The sequence below is a fragment of the Rhinatrema bivittatum genome, chromosome 2 (assembly GCF_901001135.1).
Source record: "Rhinatrema bivittatum chromosome 2, aRhiBiv1.1, whole genome shotgun sequence".
Classification (NCBI taxonomy): domain Eukaryota; kingdom Metazoa; phylum Chordata; class Amphibia; order Gymnophiona; family Rhinatrematidae; genus Rhinatrema; species Rhinatrema bivittatum.
Window position 1 is genome coordinate 578,679,575 of NC_042616.1, and position 7,113 is coordinate 578,686,687.

The 7,113-nt window shown below is 41.7% G+C and overlaps 1 long non-coding RNA gene across 1 annotated transcript; it reads left to right on the top strand.

Annotated features, from left to right (window-relative positions):
* The first annotated feature begins 818 nt into the window (after positions 1 to 818).
* On the top strand, positions 819 to 5,743 carry LOC115086217. Its single transcript, XR_003855164.1, has 3 exons — positions 819 to 882; positions 3,588 to 3,699; positions 5,360 to 5,743. It is a non-coding gene; the product is annotated as an uncharacterized LOC115086217 (long non-coding RNA).
* The last annotated feature ends 1,370 nt before the right edge of the window (positions 5,744 to 7,113 follow it).

Below are 7,113 nucleotides of genomic sequence, written 5' to 3' on the forward strand. Positions count from 1 at the left end.
GAGGACTAATTAAGAGAAAGAATTCTATTTTTATCTTTTCTTCTGTATTAAAATTCAGAGTTTGATCTGATCAGAACATTCGAAGTGTAATTACTTTCTCTGCATTTCAAGTCAAGATGTATAAATGCTTGTAATGGTTTTGTGAAATTCAATAAAATAAAAAAAGAATAGCACAATCATTAAACTATAACAATAAGGGAAATAATAAAATGGTCCTGTTCAAAACTTTACATACTCTTACTTCTTAATATCATATATTGCCCCCTTTTGCATTGCAGTCTTTTGTGATAGTTGTGAATGTGGTAAAGCTGCCCATTCCTCTTGGCAAAAAGCCTCTAGATCTTGTAAATTCTTTGGTTGTCTAACATGAACTGCATGTTTTAGTTCTCCCCAAAGTGACTCAATGATGTTGGGGTCAGGAGACTGTGATGGCCACTCCAGAACCTTCACTTTCTTCTGCTGTACCCGCTGAAGGGTTGACTTGGCCTTATGTTTCGGATCATTGTCATATTAGAGTGTGCCCATGTGCAGCTTCATGGCTGATGAATGCAAGTTCTCCTCCAGTATTTTCTGATAAGATGCTGCATTCATTCTGCCATCAAGTTTGACTAAATTCCCTGTGCCACTATAGCTCACACAAAACAGTAGAGATCCACCTCCATGATTCATGGTAGAGATTGTGTGCTCATCATAGCATTTATGGTTGTGAACATAAAGTTAAATTTTGGTCTCATCACTCCAAATAATTTTGTTTCAGAAGTTTTAAGGCTTCTCTAAGAACATAAGAAATTTCCATGCTGGGTCAGACCAAGGGTCCATCAAGCACAGCATCCTGTTTCCAACAGAGGCCAAACCAGGCCACAAGAACCTGCAATTACCCAGGTACTGTGGCATATTGTAAGTGGGCTATTTTGTGGCGTTTGGTGCAGCAATGGCTTTTTTTTGGCAACTTTTCCATGCAGCCCATTTTTGTTCAAGTATCTCCTTATTGTGCATGCTGAAACACCCACACTACTTTGTTTTAGAGAAGCCTGTATTTCAGTAGAAGTTGCTTGTGGGCTTTTCTTTGCGTCTTGACAAATTTTCCTGGTAGTTGTGTCTGAAATATTTCTTGGCCTTCCTAGGTATTAACAGAACCCATATAGGTCAATATTCAATAAGCCAGTTAACGTCAAACTAGTCAACTAATTATAAACGGTCAAAAAAGAGATGGAATTATCAAACCAGAAAAAGTTGTCCGTCTACGTATAAATATATGGGAATATCCAGCTAGAAATAAAGACGGGTAATTCTATATATGAATATCGTTTCTTATCCGGATACCTTAGATGTGCAGTTCGGTAGCGATATTTGTAGTTCTCCAGATAACATAGATATCCATATAAGTGCAAATATCGCTACAGAGCCACATATCTAAGGTATCCGGAAAACTACAAATATTGTTACTTAGGTGGATACCTTACATACAGGCCGATACAGTACAGTGTGCTCCGATGGAGCGCACTGTTAGCCTGCTCTTGGATGCACGTTTACCCTTACCCCTTATTCAGTAAGGGGAGGAAAACGCGCGTCCAACCCACGGCACCTACTAGCGCCCTCAACATGCAAATGCATGTTGACGGCCCTATTAGGTATGCGCGCGCGATTCAGAAAGAAAAATGTGCAGCCAAGCCGCACATTTTACTTTCAGAAATTAGCGCCGACCTTTGGGTCGGCGCTAATTTCTTCCAGCACCAGGAAAGTGCACAGAAAAGCAGTAAAAACTACTTTTCTGTGCACCCTCTGACTTAATATCATAGCGATATTAAGTCGGAGGTCCAGAAGAGTAAAAAAAGTAAAAAAAAAAAAATAATAATAATTTATTTATTATTTATTTATTTCGGATTTTTATATACCGGCATTCAAGACAGCAGTCACATCATGCTGGTTCACATAAAACGAGAGTGCATAATAAACATAAACTAGAACATTGGTGCGGAAAAGGCAGTTACATGTAACAGGGTAGCTAGAACTTGGTGAAGAAGGAAGAGAAAGGACAGTTATTAATTAATAATGGCTAACGCTAGTAGAGATAGCTAACAATAGTGTAAATGACAATGGGGGTTGAGGTTGGGGTGTTGAATCAGATGGAGTCTGAGAATGCTTGTGTGAACAACCAGGTCTTTAGTCTTTTCTTGAAGGTTGAGAGGCAGGGTTCCAGTCTAAGATCTGGGGGGATGGAGTTCCATAAGGGTGGACTGGCTGTAGAGAAGGCCCGATCTCTTAACGTGATGAGTCTGGTAGTTTTGGAAGGCGGTACCTGAAACGATCCCTTGTATGCATCTCTTGTCGGTCTTGATGATTTATGTAGTCGGAGAGGGATCTGAAGGTCGATAGGAGCCAGTTGATGGATGTTTTTGTATGTGGTGAGTATGGTCTTGTATATTATTCTGAAATGGATGGGTAACCAGTGAAGGTCCTTTAGGATAGGGGTTATGTGATCCCTTCTCCTAGTATTTGTCAGTATTCGAGCAGCTGCATTTTGCACCATCTGAAGTGGTTTGGTGTAAGAGGAAGGAAGACCAAGTAGGATGGTGTTACAATAGTCTAATTTTGAGAAAATGATTGCTTGTACAATTGTTCTGAAATCTTGGGCGTGGAAAAGCGGTCTTATTCTTTTCAGCACTTTTCAGCCTGTGGCTGTCGGGCTGAAAACTGGACGCTCAATTTTGCCGGCATCCGGTTTCCGAGCCTGTGCTGTCAGCGGGCTCGAGAACCGATGCCAGCAAAATTGAGCGTCGGCTGTCAAACCTGCTGACGGCCGCCGCTTCTGTCCAAAAAGAGGCGCTAGGGACGCGCTAGTGTCCCTAGCGCCTCTTTTTACCGCCGGGCCTAATTTAAATAAATTAACTTACTGTATCGCGCGCACAGGAGAGTGTTCTGTGCGCGCGCTGGGAGGTCGGGCGCTCGCCCGCTCTCCCGCGTTTTTTACTGTATCGGCCCGAATCTCGGATAAGTAATGATAATCACCACCTAGCTGGATACTATAGTAATCACATGGTACAGCCTTTGCACGAAATCATGCCCTCTTTTGGCAGCTCAGTCATAATCCAAAATGGCTGCTAAAAGCAGGTGCCACATTTTTGAGGAAAATAAGGAGAGGCTAAATAATCTCATTCTTCCTCAAACAGGATGTCTTGTATCCTCCAGCCCCAACCAGGGGAAACTTGCATGGGAGGACAACTCTGTGAGCTATTATCCGAAGGACTTTTAATATGTAAGAATCTATGTATTTATGTACGTGTGTATATGTAACATACCGACTGTAAAAATCTTTCTTCCAAGGAGTGTATTGTTTACAATGATTTACAGGGTGATTGTCTTTATCTCAGGAGGGTAATGCTGAGTGGTAAGACTTCCTGTTGCCAGGGGTTATATTGAGGAGGTTTGCAGAGGTGGATTGTTTGCCAGTTCTGTAAGAGAAGAAAAAGAAGCTACATGAGGGAGTATAGGAATGGAAAGTTATATTTAGAGGTGTTCTGGAAATGTTGAATGTGATAAATAATTTTGCCCATAACATAAAGCTCATATAATATTGTTTCCTCCAGGCAAACATGTACCCCCAGAATACGGAACAATTAAAAGCAAAGTTCTGGCAGATTCAGAGGCAGGAGCCTGGCCTAATCCAGCAAATCAGAGATGAGCTGGAAGCTTAGGAGGGTAAGTGTTCACATGCTTCAATATGGTTGCTAGCAGAAAACGAAATCTTGCCATATGAAGACTTCATTTTGGAAGATCTAATTGCATTGCAGTATCTTCCTAACACCCATACAGACCAGGCCTGATCATACAACATACTAGTTAGAGATATACGTGTCCTATTTGCTACTCTCATAATATGGGCAGGTTATTTCACACATTTTTTTATTTGGCTCCTTTTTGTCATCCTTTTTTTTCATGTAAAATTTTATTGCTCACTTTACATACATGCACTAGCAAGGCAATCTCAAACAAAGAACTCCGTGTCTGGCATTTTATACAACTTATCACTTATATTAAGTGCAAGTACTGTAACTTTCATCTCGCCACAAAGGAACAGCATTCTATACCAACCAAGTACCATATAATCGCAAGGTACATGCATGTTAAGCATACTCACCCAATTATGACAATTCTAAAGATTTTAACAGCCTCTGCCCTCTACTATCCCCCCCCCCCCCATCCCCGCTTTGCTTGCCAATGGGACGTCTAGATGTAGCTATCTAAATTGTCATGAGTTGAGTATTTCTCTAACTTATTAGGTTACCCCTTACTTTTAACGATCAACTCTTGATGCTGTTCTCTTCCAGCCTTTATAAACCATCCACACTTTATCAAACTTATGTGTTGATTTGTTTTTATAAACAGAGATCTCAGATAATATATATATATTTCTCTACCTTTTGTTGCACATCTTAAAGGGAAGGTATCTGTGAGGATTTCCACTTCCTTGCAATTTCATTTCTCGTGGCAGTAAAGACATATCGTGCCAGACTGTTTTCGCCTTTTTGTCATTCTGACTTCAGCTTATAGACCCATCAGACTTATCTTCTTCACTACAGTACCTATGACTAGGGCTGGCACAACCATTAGATGGGACTAGGTAGTCGCCTAGGGCAGTGTCAGTGGGCAGGGTGCCACCAGAGTACACAAGGATGCCATTTTCATAATGTGAAAGAAGGGGAGACTACAGTCACGGAGTGCTCACTAGGCTTGTGCAACGATAGAGAGAGAGAGAACTGTAAGAGGGTGACCATAACTCTATATATCTAACACTGTCAGAGGGCACATTCAACTCAGGGTAGGATAGGGGGGGGGGGGGGGGCGGCGGTGTTACATTGATCTCCCTAGGACGTTACATACCCTTGCACTGGCCCTGGCTATGACAATGTTATTTGTAGCAGGAATTGAGCAAGCAGCATGAGACTTTACCTGTAAGCTGCTAAGCTTTTTAGTATGCATCACTAATGACCCATGGTTAAATATATATATGCAGTGTGTAGATTTATTTGCTGCTTTTACTCATTTCTTCAGGTTACTGTGCAGGTTAACTATCATGTGCATTGTACTGACTAATGAGCTTCCTTGTTTAATTACTGTTAGGTCAAACCTATGCTTATTCATAGTGTATGTGCAAACCATGACAATTATGACTTGGTTTGCATATTGAGGGTTCCTGTAATTTTCTTTCCTCATGTTGCTAAGATGTTAGAAGACATTATGAGTGTGTCTAGATTCTAATGACATGTGTACTCTTGAACTCATGTTTGGTCTGTGCAACACTGTATGCAAGGGATTATAATGTGTGTTTTTTTTATTGGGGGGGTTCCATATTTTTCAGAAAATGGTACACCAGCTCAGGAGGAGGGAGGGAGATAGCAGCAGCCACCATGCCAGGAAGGGGAAAGGAGGGAAGAAGGGCAAGGTGCCAATTCCCTCAAGAGGGCCAACCCCATCAAAGGTCATGGCCTTCACAAGAAGACTCCTGGTCACCCAGAGAAGACAGCTGGAGCAGGCCCTGGAGGAACTCCGGCATCTGCAGTGTGCACATTCCATGCTTGTCCATGAGCACATGGGATGGAAGTGCCAGCACAGATCCCTACACAGAGATGTGCGGGTTTTGAGGGCAGAGATACGGGCCCTCAGGAGCTCTGTGCAACAACTTGTGGCCCATCTCTTTGCCACCTAAGAGCCACTGTTTGCTAAATGGTGTAGGCCCAAGTTGATACTGAAAATAGTTTTTGTACTTTTGTTAATATAATATAAATATTCTTGTTAACAAAGTACCTTGGGTTGCCTCTTTATTTGCCATTGTTCACTGACCAACATTCACATATACAGCCATGTTAAAAGTCATACATTTGAGGATGATGTGTCCAGCACTTAGATATGTGTCCCATCCTCTCGAAACCTTGTGCAAGGATCAGAACAAAAGGATGATCACTATGAAAGAAGTGTGGAGTCAGCTTGTAGAAAAGTTGAGGTGAAGAGATTTCCTATGGAAGAAGAGAGAAGACATGCTTATGAGAGTCCAAACAACCACTACAAGTACACTGGAATAGTTCATGGTACATACTATCTCTGCACATCTCACCAGACTTAAAGCTAGTACAACAATTCACCACACATGTCTCAGATAGTCCTCACGAACTGGGAGACACGAATCTATGGCCAAGCCATGGAACAGAATAATGCACATGGCTAATCACCCACTTGACAACAACTTGTACATTCTTAAAGCTACCAGAGAGCTGAGGGTGGGGTCAGCACAGGGAATATAAGGAAATAGTAGGAAGGATGGCCCAGCCTGGATGCTGGAAATAAAACCTGAACATGAGAACATATCTACCCACATTCACAATTTTTCAACTCCATGCTATGGTACTACATGCAGACACTTTTACTACCACTATCATCCATAAAGTGTTTTCCTTTTTCTCAGCCATGCAGTACCTATCTCCTGAGTAAAGCTCGACAGTGCAGCTCGACAGTGCACAGGGCATAAGTAAATCTGTAAGTGCACAACCTGTTAAGTGAGAGAGAGTTTACATGAGAGGACTTTATTTAAACACACTCTCTCACCACATGACAAAAAAGATACCCACCCCAGCTTTACAAAATCCATGGCAAGCAGCTAAATATTTTCCGTGCAGTTGGGATCTGTGTCCACTCAGTAGACATAAATGGTACAGGGCATTGTACACCTCCAAAGAGCCACACATTGCAATATAGAAGAAAATCATCCAGGCATAACTATTTGAGACATATTACATATCAGCTGACTTTTAGGTGAGGACTCTGTAAAGCATAGGTTACTTGTAATGCAGTTAGGTTTTGGCAAAACTATATAACAATATATGGTTACTTGGGGGGGGGGGGGCGGGGGCTTCATAATAATAAGCGAAAACCATGAATGTTATCTATCACTGCCACTCACTTTGCCATGTAAAAAGGAACATAAGAACATAAGAAGTTGACATACTGGGTCAGACCAAGAGTCTATCAAACCCAGCATCTTGTTTCCAACAGTGGCCAATACAGGCTACAAGTACCTGGCAAGTATCCAAACACTAAGTAGGTCCAATGCTACTGATG